At 55.4% G+C, this 18,204-nt stretch overlaps 1 protein-coding gene across 2 annotated transcripts in view; it reads right to left on the bottom strand.

Annotated features, from left to right (window-relative positions):
* The window catches only part of Osbpl5 (oxysterol binding protein like 5), a 54,375-nt gene extending 36,386 nt beyond the window's left edge, over positions 1-17,989 (bottom strand). Inside the window, exon 1 of one of the 2 annotated variants that reach the window (XM_074050991.1) lies at positions 17,831-17,989. The gene's annotated coding sequence lies outside the window, so the exon portion shown is untranslated. Of the gene's footprint in view, positions 1-16,508; positions 16,664-17,830 lie in introns of those variants that run through there. The other variant, XM_020168802.2, reaches the window with a different exon arrangement.
* Between the last annotated feature and the right edge of the window lie 215 nt (positions 17,990-18,204).

Here is an 18,204-nt window from a genome sequence, read left to right as displayed (position 1 = left end):
TTTAAGGCGTGGGTTCGGGTCCACCCAGAGAACCCAGGAGATCTCATCCCAAACTCTTATTTACATCCGCTAAGACCCAAATTCCAAGTGAGGTCACTTTCACAGGGACCAGAAACCAGGACATGGACACCTTAGACCTTTTGGGGATAGCATTCAACCCCTTATAAGGTGCCTCAAAGGCACCCAGCTTGCAGAGACATTGGGGAGGAGGTGGCTTGCCATCGTGCCTTGCCCATGGTGGGGTGCACTGCTTCCCTTTGCTTCAGGACCCAAAGCTTACCCAGGTCAGGCTTACCCAGGTCCTTCCCCAGAGCCTCTGAACACTGGGCAGCAAAGCCTCCTCCTTCCCAATGGCCAGGCCTCCCTCAGGGTCACAGCATCAGAGGAAGGACCTGCCCACCTCCTGCCCCTCTTCCCCTCCACAGTGAGATGGCACCAGCAAGGGGGGCCTGCCACGATCAGGGGCCTGCACTCAAGGCCACCTTCAAGACATTTCACAGACTCAGACCCAGAACCAGCAGGTGCGGCACAGCATCTAGAACAACAAACATGTGCCTTTCACACATGTTGAGAGGAGAAGGCCGAGGCTGGGCCCATGGCGGACCAAACCTGGAAAACGCACTGGGCAGAGCCACTGCCAGTCCCCACATGGAGAAGTCAGGGGTGCAGAGACTGTGGGGGACAAAAGGAACCCGTGGTCCAAAACACTAGAGGAAGGTCCCTCTAGGATCCTGTTTTCTTCCACTGTGGTGCTAGCCTTAGAGCTTCCCTCAGCCCCGAGGACCTCCAGGCCTGACCAGCTCTGGGTCTTGGTCACTCCCTGCTGACAACCCCTGAGGCCAGGAATGTGGCAGTACTAGAACCCTTGGCAAGGCCACTTCCTCCTAGTGCACCAGCCCAGCTGCGGGCTGGAGAGGGGCATGGCCTCTGTGTGCTCACAGGACAGGTAGGAGGTGTAGTTGACGCCTTCTTGCCATAATCTCCCTGCCACCAGCTCTACTCCTCTCGTCCACCTCCCCTGTCCCCTGGGGACTGCACAAGCAAGGCCCCTCCCTAAGCTTGGGCCTGAAGAAGAGGGAGGAGGCCTTGGAGGCCCTGGGGATAGTTCAGGTAACAAATGACAAGAGCATTCCAGGCTCCTCCACCAGAAGTCCTGTCCACACCCCCTGTGCCCTTCTTTGGTGGTCACATCACTGATGCAGGTCCTGTAGGACACACATGGTAGAGAGATGGAAGCCATCTGCCAATCTCTGTGCCACACCTGCCTCCCATGAACCAGCAAAAGGCCATCACTGACCCAGCCAGGTACTGGGGAGCCCAGGGACAGAAGGGGGTGCTACGGTCAGTGTTGACGTGCTCCATGTGTCAGGGGCTGACACACAGCAGCGCAAGGTCTCTGTATACCTTCTTCCATCTTGACTGCTCACGGCCCCTTCCCCAGACACACAGATACACAGGCACACTGATCCACTCAAAGACATACATGCACACACCACACACACACACACACACAGAGGACTGGAGGCGTGGCTCAAGCAGTAGAGCACCTGCTTTGCAAGTGTGAAGCCCTGAGTTCGATCCCCAGTCCCTCCAAAAATAAATAAATTCATTAAAAAATAGAGTCACCTCATCTGATGCAACTCAGAAGGCGAGTGAGTATGCTTTGTTTGGTGGTGGAGTGGCTCAAGTGATAGAGCACCTGCCTAGCAAGCAGACTCACACACACAGACACACATCACAGAGACACGCATGTCACAGATTCACATACAGACACACAAGCAAGTGGACCCACTCAATCACAAACACGTGCACATGCACACACAAACACACGTCAGAGACACAGACCCACTCATAGATACACACGTAAGTATGAACATACACAGACACACCTGCACACATACGTGCACAAGTCAGGGGCCAGGCCTCTGAGCCAGCAGCTGCTCTTTCCCTCTGGGTGGTGCCCACCTCTGCCTCTACCTCCAAAAGGCTGTGCTGCCCAGGGCCTGGGTTGAGGGGCTGCCAGGCTGCTCTGAGAGTGCTTCCTCCATGGTTGGGTGAGGAATGGTCCTGAGGAACAGGGTCCTGAGTCTCGGGGGAGCAGACAGCACAGATTTTCCATTCCTTTTCACGACGGCTCTTTAGACTGTTTCTCAGTTCCTAAGTAAACACAGCTGATGCAACTTCGCTGCGCTCTCTCAGGCTGCCCTCTGTGGCTGGGGTCAGGCCCAGTCCCAAAGCCTGGAGAGGAGCCTGGAAGGCCCTGGAGGGGAGTGGTGACCAGGCCCTCAGCAGGCATGTCCAACACAGCTCGCCCAGAGTGTGGGCCAGGGGCAGAAGACTCATGTCTCTGGGGCAGGGCCCAGGAGACCCAGGGCCCAGGTCTCCTGCCCTTGGACACTGAGGCCTTCAGCCTGTGTCCAGCAGGGGTGGTTGCAGAAGAGCTTGTTGGGGGGACATTCCTCAGAGGAAGCAGGCCAGCTATCCTACTGGGGATATCTCCCCACTGGTCACACCCACCCTGTTCCAGCTCATCACCACTGTCTGGGCAGCCAGGTGGCTCCTTGCTTTTCCAAGGACTCTACATTGTCATCTGTAAAATCAGGCAGTCCTCTTCCCACTCCTGACCCTGCCCAGGGCTGCTGAGAGTGACTGTGGATATAAGCACAGAGCACCCACATCTGCAGTGTTACCCCAAAGTCCCCAAAGTCTCAGCCCTGCTCTGTCCACCAGTCCCATCAGCAGGGCAGGCCACACATGGATCTTGACCCATCTGCCCCCAAGTCAGAGCTTCTGAATACTGCCTGGGCAGTCTCCACCACCCAGTATAGTGGGGTAAGCTGTGTCCCCCAAAAGATATATCCAAGATCAACCCTAGGACCTGTGACTGTGACAGCCTCTGCAGATGTGACTGAGGAAAGATGGGGTCAGGCTGAAGCAGAGTGACCTGAACCCAACAGTTGGGCTTTTTATAAGAGACCACAAGGGGAGATGAGACAGTGGCAGATGCAAAGATGGAGATGGACACTAGAGGGAGAGATGCAGCCATAAGCCAGGAACCCCGGAGTCCCAGAAGCTGGAAGAGGCAGTAGGGACCTCCTGGGGGCCCTTGGAGGAGGCCTGGCCCTGCCATACCTGGGTTTCTAGACTTCCTGGCTCCAGACACACCTTCCTGTTGTGTTGAGCTGTCCTGTGTGAGGTCACCTATGTGATGTCAGCCCCAGGACCCTGATGGATGGGGTTAGTGAGGAGGGAGGAGAGCCTGACTGGGGGAATGGATGACCCTCTCCTTCCTCGGATGTGGGGGAGGCCCATCTGCCCCGGGCACTGCTCTGTGCAACTGCAGAAAGCTGACCCACTGTCTGCTCAAATCCCTTTTGGGGTATGTCCAAACCATCCCTCTGTCCTCCCTCACAAGGAGCCAGGGGCTGAAGGTGAAGCCATGCCCTGATTTCCCATGGGAAACTAGAGCTAGTTCTCATGCCCTCACAGATCCTGAGCACACAGCCCTGGCCTGATTGAAATGAGAAAACCCCAAACCCAGGGAACAGCTGATGGGGCAGTAGATGCCAGCCTGTCCCCCAGGAGGGGGTCTCCAGGCAAGGCAGCAACACTGGGATGGGTACTTGGCAGCTGAGAAGCAGGGGGTCACCTCCTTCCATAACCCTGTGTGCAGGATCTCTGACCTGGACAGCTCCCATCACCTCTAGCTGCTCCTGGAGCGGGGCCCAAGCTCAGAGCCCTTGGAACCCACCCTTGAAGCCCCTTCTCTGTCCCCAGCCAGACTGGACATGCGCACGTCTCCTGTGCTCTCCAAGGATGCCAGTGGCTCAGGCAGACTCACCCATCTTGGTGTTTTCTGACCACGTGAAGGGACAACCTGTCTCTGTGGTGCCTCCAGCCCTGCTCCTCTCTGGGTTCTTTCAGGTGGGCAGAGCACCCAAGGAGGTTTTGTGTCCACTGGGTATGTCTTACAGCAACCTGCCACATATCACATCTTAACTTGTAACTGCAGCCATGACTTTGAGCTCGGAGATGTAAACACGCAGGTAAGAAGGAGGGAGCTGGCTGAAGACTCAGGTCTCTTGGAACAGGTGGCGTTGGGCACGCAACACTCAGCACAGTGCTCTGCAAATGCCAGCAGCTGCTCAAGGTCAGGCCCTTCCTGACCTGAGGCCTGTGTTCCTCTCTATGGAAGGTAGGGGCCAGGCCTGAGTCTTCATGGGTTCCCCATTGTGGGATCCCACCCAGAGTAGCAGTGCAGGCAATGGGTTTCTTTTTGAAAACTCCTTTCATTATAAAATAGAATGCAAATACAGAAGCTCTCAGACATTCAGCTTACTGAGCTGCTCAAGAGACCCTATGTCACCATCCCCAGGCCCAGGGCTGAGCATAGCCCCGCAGCCCCTTCAGACTGATGCCCTGTCTCCTGGTGTGATGCTTGATGCCTTGTTTCTCAATGGCTTCAAGATCCCAGGCCCCCAGGAATCCTTCCTTTTAAATCTCTCCATCAGCCCCCCCATCTCCTTCCTCCCAGTCCTGACAGTCCAAGCAGCCTGGTTCTGCACGCACACCACCTCGGGCAAGGCAAATGGGGCCTCTGCACCCTGGTTCCAGGCTTGACACAGCAGGAAAGGCTGGGTTCGGCAGGGCATCCAATACACACGTGACTATGGTCAATAACCGCAATGGGACATGTAGAATTATCAACCATTCAGAACTCAGGCATGAACACAGGGAGGATGGAAAACCTCCATGCAGCCAAAGTAAACACAACATCTAGGTGTGGGGTCTTGCTCCCATCACTGACGCATCTCAGGTCCTCTCTCAGTGCCTGGTCACAGTAGAGTGGCAGCAGTGAGAGAACCCCATGGTAAGCCGATTCCAACACAGTTTTGTCACATACTGGTGGGTGACTTTGGGTGGGTTTCTTCACCTCTCTGAGCCTCAGGGTCCCCATCTGTGAAGTAGGTCCTGATGACAGGACCTACTGCATAGGGTTGTTTAAAGGATGAGAGGATTAAGTCATTCAAAGGTCTTCTATGCAATGTAAGCTATTATCACAAGCGACTGTGGTGATGACCCCAGTCACCAAGAAAAGGTCTGAATGATTTCTCATCTCTACCTGAAGCTGAAGTTGCTGTGTGTGACACATTTGTGCTTCCTCTGAATGTGGTAAGGCTTGCCACTTACTGGCTCTCTGAGAGGGTCACTGGTTTTATCCGGGAAAGAGCCCATGGCCTGAGAGGCTCCCCTGGGACCATGAGCTCTTTGGTCTATTCGTGTGTGTGGGTGTAAGAGAGAGAGACTGGGGTTTTGAACTCAAGGCTTCATGCTCACTAAGCAGTCACTGTACTGCTTGAGCCACATGTCCAGTTCATTTTGCTCTGGTTATTTTGGAGATGGGGTCTTCAGAACTGTTTCCCAGGCTGGTCTTGAACCTCGATCCTCCTGATCTCAGCATCCCAAGCAGCTAGGATTACAGGTATGAGCCACTGATGCCCGGTTTTTGGGTCATTCCTGTTCTGGCCAGCCAGCCAGGGCCTAGCACTGTGGCCAATGACACCAGCCCCACATAGGGCTGAGGCCTGGGGATGATAAATGGCCCTGCCAGGGGAACAAGCACCTACAGGAAGCCAATGGTGCATTCCTTGCACATTTGAGAAAGCAAATAAACAGGAAAGCAGACAGTTTAAAAATAAGGAATAGTGAGTGGACAGGATGGTTATTTATCTGTGGTCATTCGCTAAACTGAGATTTAAACTAACTGCAAGCTAGGCTGCTGGGCCACACAGCCCCAAGATGGCCACACTCCCCAGTGACTCACATGGCCAAGCCTTGAGGGACAGACAGACATCCACCATGTCTCCCACTCAGAGCAGAGGATTCATGAATGAAGCCCAGGTAAAGTCTGGGGATACTGAGGTCACTGTCTCCTCTTCCAGAAGGCTCACATAGCATCCAAGGGTGTGGTAGGGGTTCCAGGTGGCCCATACCAGTCTCTGTAGACAGCAACTGGTGAGGAAGGGGCAGGAAAACCAGGGAAAACTCCAGACCCCTCACTCCCCATACCAGGGAGGAAGGCCAGCCTGGGGGTCCAAGGGTTCACTGCACACAGCGAGCCAGAGAGGTCTGAGCCTAGGAAAGATGTGGCACTAAAACCAATAGCTGGCTGGTGGGGTTTCTCCCCTCCACCCATCTTGAGGAAGGGTCCCAGAGATCCATCCTGTGGGATGCAGGCTGGATGCATCACAGGGCAGTCCTGGGGTGGCAATGGCCAGTAAGTGACAGGACATGATGGTAGAGGCTTCCTGGCCCTGCATATGCAGATGATCTGTCCAACTGGCTTCCTGCCCGTCCTGCCTGTGCGGTCCCAGAGTGACTGTGTGACGGAGAAGGTGGGACGTGCTTCACTGGTGCCCTTCTTGTCAGGCTCATGGTGGGTGAACCTCTAAGGCTCAGAGCAGAGCCAGCAGAGCTAGCACTCTAGGACAGACATAGAGCAGTCAGGATCCAAGCAGGGTGACATCTGAGGCCATTTTCACGAGTTAATGGGTATGAAAGGCTCTGATCACAACACGGACACACATACAAGGATGCAAGGCAACATGGCTACCCGGTCCACTGAGCTGTGTGGCTGGCTCTGAGCAGGCCCTGCAGGCCCATCAGCCAGACCCCACCCTCAGGCACTCAGGTAAGGGCAAAATGTGCTGGTCACAAAAGACCATGGGGGACCCTGGCATACATCTGTGGGACTGTCCCTTTGTCTTGCAGGCCTGGGTAGGACAGAGTCCTCCTTTGGGTGGGGTGAGAGAGACTGGGATCCTCCAAGAAGACAGATGGACAGATGTAGGTGGAGTCCTAAGACCAGGAGACTCAGGGAGGGACTCCAGCAGGGATCTGATCACATCCTGATAGACCACCCACACCCCAGAGGACTCTACATCCATGTCCACGTCTACAGGGACCTAGCTACAGAACTCACTGAAGGGAAACAAACAAATGTCCTTCCACAGGATGGAAAAACTGTTATTTATGTACATATAGCAAGGAAAACAAACGGGAAACAGTCTCCCATAGCCACTGATGAAAGGTGCTGCAGAAAGCTGTGCAGCACTGCTTCTGCAAGTTTCACACGACTCCAATATGACCGTGCTAAGAAACAGTGCCAGAAGATGCCCCCCCACTGACGAATGGATTAAGAAAATGTGGTATCTATACACAATGGAATTTTATGCAGCCATGAAGACGAACGAAATGTTATCATTCGCTGGTAAATGGATGGAATTGGAGAACTTCATTCTGAGTGAGGTTAGCCTGGCCAAAAAGACCAAAAATCGTATGTTCTCCCTCATATGTGGACATTAGATCAAGGGCAAACACAACAATGGGATTGGACTTGAGCACATGATAAAAGCGAGAGCACACAAGGGAGGGGTGAGGATAGGTAAGACACCTAAAAAACTAGCTAGCATTTGTTGCCCTTAATGCAGAGAAACTAAAGCAGATACCTTAAAGCAACTGAGGCCAATAGGAAAAGGGGACCAGGAACTAGAGAAAAGGTGAGATCAAAAAGAATGAACCTAGAAGGTAACACCCACGCACAGGAAATCAATGTGAGTCAATGCCCTGTATAGCTATCCTTATCTCAACCAGCAAAAACCCTTGTTCCTTCCTATTATTGCTTATACTCTCTCTACAACAAAATTAGAAATAAGGGCAAAATAGTTTCTGCCGGGTATTGAAGGGGTGGGGGGGGGGAGGGGGAGGGGGTGGTAATGGAGGGGCTGGGGGCAGGGGGCAGAAATGACCCAAGCCTTGTATGCACATATGAATAATAAAACAATAAAAAAAAAGTTAATGGACATCCTAAAAAAAAAAAGAAACAGTGCCAGCAGGTGTTTGAGACTCAGCTGGAGGAGCACGTTTGTCTATGGGTTCACCCATATACAGTAAGAGCATATAAACACACCTAGGAATGTCCATCTGGAAAGCCAGGGGAGCAGCTCCTTCTGGAAGGACAGAGGGCAATGCCACAGCCCAGAGATGGTTGGGGTGGGGGGCCATCCTTCTCCCACTGTGCTGGCTCTGAGCTCTCAGAATAGACCTAAAGCAAACGTGGGCACCTTGATAAAGTGGGCTGATTATAACATGTAAGGTTGGGGTTGGTTCTACTATTTGTATGGCTTCTGTGTTTAAATCTTTTATGATGTTTAATCATTAATGAAAGTTTTCATTAATGGCTGCGAGGTGGCTCGTGCCTATAATCCCATCTACACGGGAGACTGGATTGGGAGGATCACATTTTAAGGCCAGCCCAAGCAGGCAGTTCACAAGGACATCTCCCCTCCAGCCGCCCCCCCTCCTGTCTCCAAAATAACCGGAGGGAAAAAAAATGGACTAGAGGTGTGGCTCAAGTGGTAGAGTGCCTGCTTTGTGAGCACAAAGTCTTGAGTTCAAAATCCAGTCCCACCAAAAAAAAGAAAAGTTTTCATTAACGATCTGAGAGTCCATGCCACCTCTACACAGGCCCAAGGTCCAGCTGGGTCCTGCGCCCACAGCAGGCCTGGCTCATGCTCTAGCCAAGTCCTGGAAGCACCCTAGGAAGCCGTCACCAACACAGCCCATTTCAGAGATGAGCAAACTGAGACTCAGCACTATAGGGACTCACCCAGGACCACACAGGATGGGGATTCCCATGTGGTTACTGCCATGCCAGTCATCATCCACGAGGTCAGACAGTCACTCCATGGAGCCCACAAGGCAGCAGGCCCCCACCCGACACAGGTCAGCAGTGAGGAGTACCTGGATGGAGTGCTCACAGCCCAGGCACATGGCATCAAGGCTAATGACCCCACGACCCATGTGTCTGTGCAAAATGAGAGCCAAACCAGACACACGGAAGCAGTGGCTCGCTGGCCCATGGGGGAAGAAACCAAGTGAGGTGGAGGGAGGGAGGAGTGGGCTCCACTGGGCCAGCAGCAGGGATACCCCAGCCCATTGAAGGAAGAGAAGGGGTGAATTCAGATTCACGCAGGGCCATCCTGAAGAGAAAGGGCTCCACACAGGGGACAGCCCAGGAGAGGCAGAAGGGAGGTGGGCCAGAGCTAACTAAGGTCCTCAAATGTCTGACATTCACTGCATCCTTGCCAGGTGTCAGGCCCTACTGGGGACCCTGGATCAATCTTCCAGGGAGGGACAGGAATTTGTTAGGACAGAGATGTAGGCAGTAGAGAGCCCTAGTGGGGTGGGCACCATGTCCCAGAAAGGACCACAGAAGAAGCCCTGTGGTCAGTCACACTGGGTGGCCACACAGCCACTGGCCACAGCTGGCCCAAGACATATCAGAGCGAATGCCCAGTCATCCTGAGGAGTGGATCGAGGGTGCTGTAACCCTGGCCACCAGGGGACTGTGTGTCTCTCTCCCCTCTGATCTGTGAGATGGGATAAAGGAAACACCGGACCAGCCTACCTGGACCATGGTAGCCATGTGCTCTCAACAGCATGCCCAGGCCGAGCACATGGGGACTGTCCCTTGGTGCCAATCATCAATGGGGAACATCTCTGTCCCCTGCCTCCATAGCCTTTAGAGACCTCACCTGTCTGACCAGTCAGATGACCAAGCAACCAGGCCCTGTCCTCAAGGGACCTCACCCTCAGTTTCCACACTGGGGCTGAATCCTTACATTTCTAGGCCCAGGTGACATCTTTACACTCCAAACTCTCTGCCTGGGTGGCCAAGCACCCTCCTCCTTCCAGCAGCCTTGCCTGCCCTGTGGGGACCTGCTTTTTTTGGGGACGTATGTCATTTCCAAGGGCTGCTGCTATTCAGAGGCAGAATCTAGGCCTCCCAGCAGCCTGGCCCACGCTCTCCTGCTGGAGCCAACCCCAAAGTGGAAACCCAGCGTGGTGCTGCAGTGGGTGAGGGCTTGTTTCAAAGCTGGCTGCTTTCTCCCTCTGCTCCCGGGAGGTCAGGATGTCTCAAAGCAGCTTGCAGAGGGCTCGCCTACTTTCCAGATCTGTTTCTGTTCTTCTCTGCCCATCCTAGTCTTCCCCCAGTGCCACCCCCTGTCCTGGCCCCCAGGTTGCAGGTGAGCAGGAAGGTGGAGCCACACGGGAAGGTAATAGGGTGGTGGCTCCAGCCACGGGTGAATCATAAGCCTCCAGGATGCAGAGCAGTTTAGTGACACAGAACACTTCAGTGACACAGTCTCCTATGTGGGTGTGAGAGCCAGAGGGAAGAGGGCAGCAGTTTCAAAGTTTTTTTAAATTAGTGGAAACTTTTCCTTGCATAAAACTTGACATGAACCTTCAAGATATAAAATGGCTCGAGGAGCAGGGGCAGGGTGGGGCCTCTAGAGGACCCATTTGTGAAGTGAGCAGGGACTCTGGAGGTCCCAAACTGCTAAGTTTCCACCTTGGCGTGCGGAGTGGAGCTGCTCTCGCTGGCTGTGGGGAATGTCAGGGATAGGGCACCTCGCAGGTGGAGAAACTGAGGCCCAGGGAGGGGCAGACTGCTGTTCTTTTTTTTTTTTTTGGCAGTACTGAGGTTTGAACTCACGTCCTACACCTTGAGCTACTCCACCAGTCTTTTTTTGTGATGGGTTATTTTGAGATGGGGTCTCGCAACTATTTGCCCAGGGCTGGCTTTGAACCGTGATCCTCCTGATCTCTGCCTCCTGAGTAGCTGGGATTACAGATGTGAGCCACCAGCGCCCAGCTAGCACTGCTGTTCTTGAGGCCCCATTCCCTCTCCTCTTAAAAGAGAGCAGGGAGGGACTCTAACCTGGGGCTGACCACTCTGGGCAGCCTGGGGAGGTTTGGAAGAAGGAGCTGCCGGTGCTCTGGAGCCAGAGAGAATAGACGCAAGCAGGGAGCTCCATGGGTCCTCTGCAGGCCAGCTCTCCCAGGAGGCAGGGCCTCAGGGCAGGGCTCTCACAGTACCCTTCAGTCATCCGGGGGCTCTGGTTCTGGTTCTGGTGCCCCTGCCTCCAATACCTGGGCCCAGGCTAACAAGATAGTTCAGTTCCTAAGCAAGACACTGCCTGGCAAGGAGTGGAGATGGAAGGGGACAGAGACTCTCCAGTTCTCCAGGCCCTGGGTTGGGGTCTCACTGGACCTAGTCCACTCAAGGACAGCTTGTGTTAGGATTCCAACTCTGCAGGTGACACTACACAGGTTCCAAGAGCCCAGGTTCTCTGAGCCAGGCTTCTCATGGACTCACTGTCCCTTCACAGGTCGGAGTAGCCCATGAGGTGACAGCTCAGGACATCCTGGGACAGGTGCCAAAGTAGGGAGCATAGGGGGCTGGAGGTGTAGAAGGAGGGTCTCTGGGCAGGAGCAGGATCCATCTGGGTCCTCAGAGGGCCCAGGCAACCACAGGTGTGGATGGCCCAGGGCAGTCTGACCGAGAGAGATGATGCCTGGAGCGTGAATCCCGTGGCTGGGCCCTTGGGGCTATGACAGTCACCATATAAAGGCTGATGCTTACCCAGTGCTGTGACAGTCACCATACAAAGGCTCATCTAGTACTTGGGACTTCTGTAACCTGGCTGTGAGCCCGATGTCACAGACAGAGAAGAGAGGCTTGGAAGCAAAGGAACCTCACTGGGCCCGTACCTCTTCCTTGTCCAGGCCTCTAAATCCACTGTATTCCTGAAGTCATCTACCACTCAGGCCCTGGCCAGCCCTTCCCTGGTCCCTGGGGCCCGTACCAGACTACTGAACGGCCTGCATGAGGCCGCTCCATGGCTCTGACAACTGAGATGGTGTCCAGAGTGGCCTAGGAAAGCCTAGAGCTGAGTGGCACCCTCGCTCCAGCGCTCAGCCAGCAGAACACAGGGGCTCCCCTGAGGGACAAGGGTGACACACCCACCCCAGTCCCTGCCCAAGCCTGAACCCTACTGGATTTAGTTGACATCCTGCATGGATAGACCTGGACTTTGTCCTACAAATTGGGCATCCAGCCTTCCTATCCCCCTGCTCTGTGTTCCGGTGGTCAGTCCTGCACTCCCCTCCCGCTTCCCTCCTGGAAAAGTAGCTTTGGCCGTCAGCCACTGACCAGAGGCACCCTGGCTTCTCTCCCGCCTACTAGGGAAAGGCAGGGCACCAACAGGAGCTGCCCTGCTGGGCAACCCATGAGCGGAGGCTGCTACTCAAGCCTGCTCTGCCTTAAGCGATCCCCAACACCCCTGTTCCATTCATCCCGATAGAGTGTCCGTGGAATCCTGCTGCTATGGGTGTGTGTGGCAGTGCTGCTGTACCCCCCTCCCAGCCTTTCAAAAGACTCACACTTCCTGCTCATACTCCCCCAGTGGGCAGACAGAAATCCTGATGCTACGGGCCTCAAAGCAGTAAACAGGACCCAAAGTCATGGACCCACTCTCTGTCATATTCACACCAATAGTCGGGCATCAAAAGCTCCACTGGCCCTACTGCAGGGAACTGCAGATACCCCTCCCCTACCATATTCATTCCAATAGGCGAGCACATCAATCCACTGTAGCACCTAGCTGAGTGCAAAGGCACCCTGCCCCCTGCCAGGGTGAGTGAGGGGGAGCATTCCTGAGTGGAAGGGACAAAGGTGTGGGCCATCAGGAGCCAGCTGTGCTGCCCCAACTGGGTGCCAGAGGCCTGGCTTCTTCTCCCCGTGCAGGGAGAGAAGGGAAGGCAGCTCCATGCACGCCACAAGGGGCAGCCTGGCCAGCAGCCTCTGGGGTGGGCTATTCCTGAAGCCCCCTCTTATGTTTTCCATTTAAGCTTTAAATATGTTCATTATGAAGTCCCAGCCTAGGTCAGAAGTGACAGCTGTGTAGCTCATGTCACCTGCACTCCACCAGATTAAAGGCCAAGCGTCTTCTGAGCTCAAGCCACTTGTCAGCACCATTCCTAATTCAGAAATGAGTTGATTCTGTGAGGGGGGTCACACCATAGGAAGGGGCATTTCTCCAGAGCCCCCATGAAGCAGGAGAAGCAAGACGGGGCAGCTAGTCTCAGTCTTCCAATCTCCCGGGCTTTCCTTTCACACCCCAGGTAGGCTGAGAGAACAAAGCCCAGAGCTGACACTCGGGGGACAGAGAATGATGACAAGAGATCGCAACCTCTATGGCTGGCTCTCACCCAGTTGCTTTCTCCACATTTAACGTTCAATTAAGCCAATAAAAAATGGAGACAATTTCAGATACAGATAAATGATGCTAAGAAAACAGACGCAGTGCTACGACTCATTTAGAGTGGGCACTTTAGGGCCGGAGCAGAGCGGGTCTCAGAGTAGTGACCTCTCGGTGGAGACTGGATCACACGGAGCCCACCACATGCACATCTCGGGGAGAGCTGCCAGGAGATGGCACAGGGAGTGCAAAGGCCCTGAAGTAAGCAAGTCAGGCCTGGGATCCCTGTGAGTAAGGAGGGAGGAGAGGTGAAAGGAGGGCAGGGACCAGGGCCTCCTGGGCTATGGACTTAGTCTGAGAACCATGGCAAATGGCAAGGGGCTCTGAGGGGCAAGTTATGTGATGTGGCTTCACTCACACACTCACATATTTTTGTGGTGCTGGGGATGGAACCCAGGACCTCACACCTGCTAGGCACATGCTCCACCCATGAGCTGCCTCCCATCCAGGTTTGCATTTTTAAAGACCATGCTGCTTACTGCTGGAGAAGTAGGTGGGGCAGGAAGGGACAGCTCATGAACTGGCCTGGTCCTCCAGGCAAGGGCCAAGTCTGGAGGAAGGAGCCAGGTGTGAGGGTGGCACTGGACACAGGCAGAGCGCGGACTCTCAGCCTCATGGCTGAGATTTGCGGCAAAGGCCTGCTAGGTATTTTAGATCCCTTCATGCTGTCAGCAAGGCTCATGTCCTGACCAGTACGGACGTTCTCATACTGTTTCATGACCCGGATGACCTTGGTAAGGCTGCACTGGCCAGGACCACCCCAGGGCTTTTCTGGATGGCTCCCAGGCCCCTCTCATGCACATCAAGCTCCCTGTCCCATCCCACAGCCCTACCCTCTCCGGTCAGACACCAGCACAAGGCAACTTTGCACCCACTGCACATGCTCCAAGGTCCCCGACAAGGCATCGCTGAGGCCCAAAGTCCAAGTGCTCTGTGCATGCATCTTCCCAGATGACAGCCAGTGCAGTCAAGGCTACCCAGCTGTGAGCCATTGCCACCCGTAAGCCCTCAGGGGTCTGGCCAGGACCAGGTGATCCAGGGCCTCACCTCGGGTTCTGAGTTCTTTCTCCTTGAGCTGCAGGTTTAATAAGTCACACGGCCAATCTGCCACTCAGAAGAATACTCTTCTTATGTGACAGCCACGAACACACGAGGACATCTCAGGCTGGGTGGCATGCCTGTCAACTGCCTGTCAGAAGGCCAGCAGCACGGTCTTCAGATACCCAACACCCCTGTGCCAACTCTGCAAGCAGTGTGTGGGTGGTTCCACCACCTTCCCCTGGACCCCATGGCGGGTCTGCACCAGACAGCTCCTTCCTGTCCTGATGACCTGGACCCTTTGGGCACCATGCACCCTTTGCCTCTGCCCCTCTGTGCCCCCAGCCCAGAGTCAGATCTTCAAGCTCCCAGGCTGCATTGGGAGACTAATCTGCCCCTTAACAACAAATGGGGGCAGGATGCACTCTGCCTCTCTGGGTAAGCGCTCTACCTGGGTGAGCAGTGAGGAGTGTGTGTGTGCATGCACACGGCAGAACTACAGAATGAACAAGCCCTGGAACACAGCTGCCACACCACACAACAGTTGTCAAATTACTGGCTTGTCACTGAGTGTTGCTACCCTCCCCCAAAGCAGAGAACGTACATCACTATTGGAGCTCAGGAAACTTCCAGGAAGCCTGGATTTCAGGGGAGAAATTGCTCCTGGAGAATGTCTCCTCATGGTGACTACAACAGGGCTGGGGTGGGGATGAGGTGAAAGCCATGCTGCAAAGGACTTGCCTATTCCTGGCCCGGTTTGGGCTAGCCTGGAAGGAACAGCCCTCTGACACTCAGCCTGCGTGGGGGCTCAACATTGGCATAGCTGTCTCCCTAAGACCAGGTGCATCTGCTTTGACACAACCTGGCAAGACAGACCAGACAGATGCGTCTGCTCACCTCCCGGGGCCCTGTGTTAAAGGACCTGTCACCCTGCCCCCTACACGTGCAGGCAGACAATGGCTTCACAGGTTCTCAGCCTGGAGCCTGAGGGGGAACAGAGATGCCACTGCCCGGGCCTGGGTCACCCCTTGACTTGCCTGCCACCTGCAAAACCCCTTCAGCTCACTTAGAACCTGGCAGCAGGGTCCTCCGTAAACAAGGAAGGAGGGGGAGGGTGCTTCGTCTGTTAGTGTTATTGGAGAGGCAAGGTTTCTGGTCAGTGGGGGACCTGGATTCACCCAGTGCAGACAGACCTAAGAGCTTAACGTTCATCCCAAAGGTCATGCCCTCTTCCCCAGGCCCTGGTGCCCTGCTCCTCAGGTCTGTGCAAGGTGACTTACAGGGACTCAGACACATATATAAATTATATATTTGGCAGACAAGAAGGTAGCAAGGTAGTGAGACCCCGAGATGGCAAAAGAAGAGAAATTCAATCAGCCTTTCCAGCAACGCCAGACCCAGCTTGGCCCAAGGTTGGTGATGAGTGGCAAGGACCTCCTTGCCCCTGGTGGGATAGATCCACACCCTATGGGGTCCCTCTAAACCCAAAGTCAGGTTGGCTTCTGACAGAAGGGAACCAGCTGTCTGGGCTGGAAGGTACCTGGAAAGTATGGACTGGACCTGTGGCTGGGGCAGGGGGCAGGGGGCAGGGCACCCAGCCTCCCCTAGCATGTTCCACCCCACCCCCAACCCTAACCCAGGAATCCCCAAACATACAAGCCCCTCTTGGAGACTCAGCCCCCTACACAAAGCTACCTCCCTTTCTTTAGGGGGTCAGTGGCCTAGAGAAGGAGGCTGTGGATAGACAGAGACCCAGGGTAATGGTGGTGGCAGAGCCCAGTCCAGGCAAGCCGTTGCCCTGTGGACCCAGTCAGAGCCCCTGGGAACCAAGCCTGTAGGTGGGATCCCAGGCCCAGGATACAGACCTGCACCCTACTGTCTCTCCCAATATGCTACCTGGGTTTGGTGGGGGATAAAGACCCCCACACCCAGCATCTGGTGGCACCCAGACCTTCCCATCCTCCTGCCTGATACTGGCTCCTTTAAGCTCCTCCAAGTGGTGGAGCTGGCTGGGCAAGCTGCTCCTACACGCGGGCCCCACCCGCCACCCAGACCAGACTGGCCAGGGGCCTGGCTCCCTGCTCAGTGGCCAGGCGGGGCTCCCAGCACTGGCCACTGCTGGAGTTCACAGGGCTGCTCCCAGTCCTAGGGGGTCCTAGATTTTGCCCAGTGGGCTCCCCGAACCCCGCAGATGGTCCCAGAGGCCCGCTGGACGCTCTGGCCTGCTCGGTGTCCCCTTCCAGGGCCTGCTGGCCCTCCCTGTTCCTCCCAGTGTCTCCCGGTCCCTGGAGGCCAAGCTCCTACCGTGCTGCACGCACTGCTCCGCGCTCCGGCCGGCCCGTGCCGGGCCAGGCGAGGTGGCTCAGCTGGTGGCGCGGCCCGGCAGCAGGAAATGCCAGAGGACTGATCCAACCGCGCTAGGCTAGGCGGAGCGAGGGAGTGCGGAGGGAGGAGGCGGAGGGAGGAGGCGGAGGGAGGAGGGCCAGGCAGCCGCAAAACCAGGGCGGATCAGCAGCACTGGAGCGGTGCTGTGAGGACCCCAGTGTCCGCCTGGCACCTCGTGGCAGGAGCGCCCTGCTCTGCCTGCCCCCTCCCGCTGGTGCAATCTGGGGCTCACACACACCTCCGGCCAAGGTTGGGGACACTGTAAGGAAAATGGCCAGAGGCTGGGAGGCGTGGGTGATGGTGAGCAGGATTAGTCTTGTGGGGTTCTCATATTTGGGGTGCAGAGTGCATGGTCACAGATATATGCACACTCCCAGCCCACCCTCGCCTGAATGTGAGCTGGCCCTCTCCCTTCCTGAGCCCAAGAAAAAAATGTCAACATTTCTGTCATTATGGAAAGCAACCAGAACACAAGAGATGGCCCCAAAACCAAGCCCACCATCCTCAGAGGGATGCCTTGGTCAAATTCTACCTTTCCTATGCACCTTTCTCAGGGTGGATTGCTAAGAGCCCGACCCTTGTGGAGTGAGTCCTGTGTCCCCCCATCCCTTCCTGTCCCTCCGAGCTCTCTATGCCCCCAAGTCCTCTTATACCTAAGAAACACTTGTTCTAATTCCTCTAAACAGGCTCCACATGGGAGCAGAGAAGGCCTCCCCTGACCTCCCCCATAGGTCCTAAAGTGCTGGCCCCAGGCGTCCCATGCATGGCCCCCACCTGAGGTGCTCTGGAACCCTGCTGGTTCCTTCTTCTAGCATATGTCTCAAACTGGGAGCTGGCCTCACCTCCTCAGGCACCTGCAGATGCAGGCAGGACATGGAAGAAGTGGTCTCTGTCCATTCCTACACCATCCCTGCTGTGGCTATCGGGGCTTTGTGGGTACATTCAGAGAAGTCCCCAAGCCTGGTAGTCATCAATGCTGGAAGGCCACCAGGCTGGGCAAGCCTGGAATGTCCAACTGCCCAGAGAGGACCCTTCTAGGTCTTGGGTGGAATGAGCCCTTGTGGGCCCCAACACATGGGGGATCTGTCCCAAATAACCTCCGGTAGACCAAAGGTGGGCTCCGCCTGGGAAAGAAGCACCTGCCGCTAGTTGCACACATGTGCAGGTTGAGAAGGCAGGTGGGCTGCCTGGACCTGCTTTCCACTTACCCCTAGGACCAGGCTTTGGGACCCTGTAGTTACCTGGCGAGGCCTTTGGATGCAGATCTGCTCAGTCAAGATTGCTCAGGGCCGTGGAGGGACCTGCTCAGCTTGTGTCCCTTTTGGCAAGGATGTGTGCAGCATAGACCCAGCAGATAGAGCCCCGTGGTCCTGCTGTCTTGGGTCTGCTCTTGGAAGCCTCCAACAAAGCTGGGTGTGGCTGCAGGAGCCTGGTGAATTGCTGGTTGCTGGGGGAGGGGAGGTAATCAGAAGGGAATTGAGGAAGAAAACAAACCCCTTATCTCTTGGGGCAAGGTCTCAGGGGCCAAAGTAGGGAAAGTTTCAGTCACTTGATGAGGGCTATAGGGGCTTGTCATGAAATGACACTGCTGAGGGCAGAGGGCAAAGGGACATTA

Source organism: Castor canadensis, chromosome 1 (genome assembly GCF_047511655.1).
Source record: "Castor canadensis chromosome 1, mCasCan1.hap1v2, whole genome shotgun sequence".
NCBI classification, from domain to species: Eukaryota; Metazoa; Chordata; class Mammalia; order Rodentia; family Castoridae; genus Castor; species Castor canadensis.
Note: the sequence above shows the minus strand (reverse complement) of the source record. Positions and strands in the feature narration are given on the sequence as shown.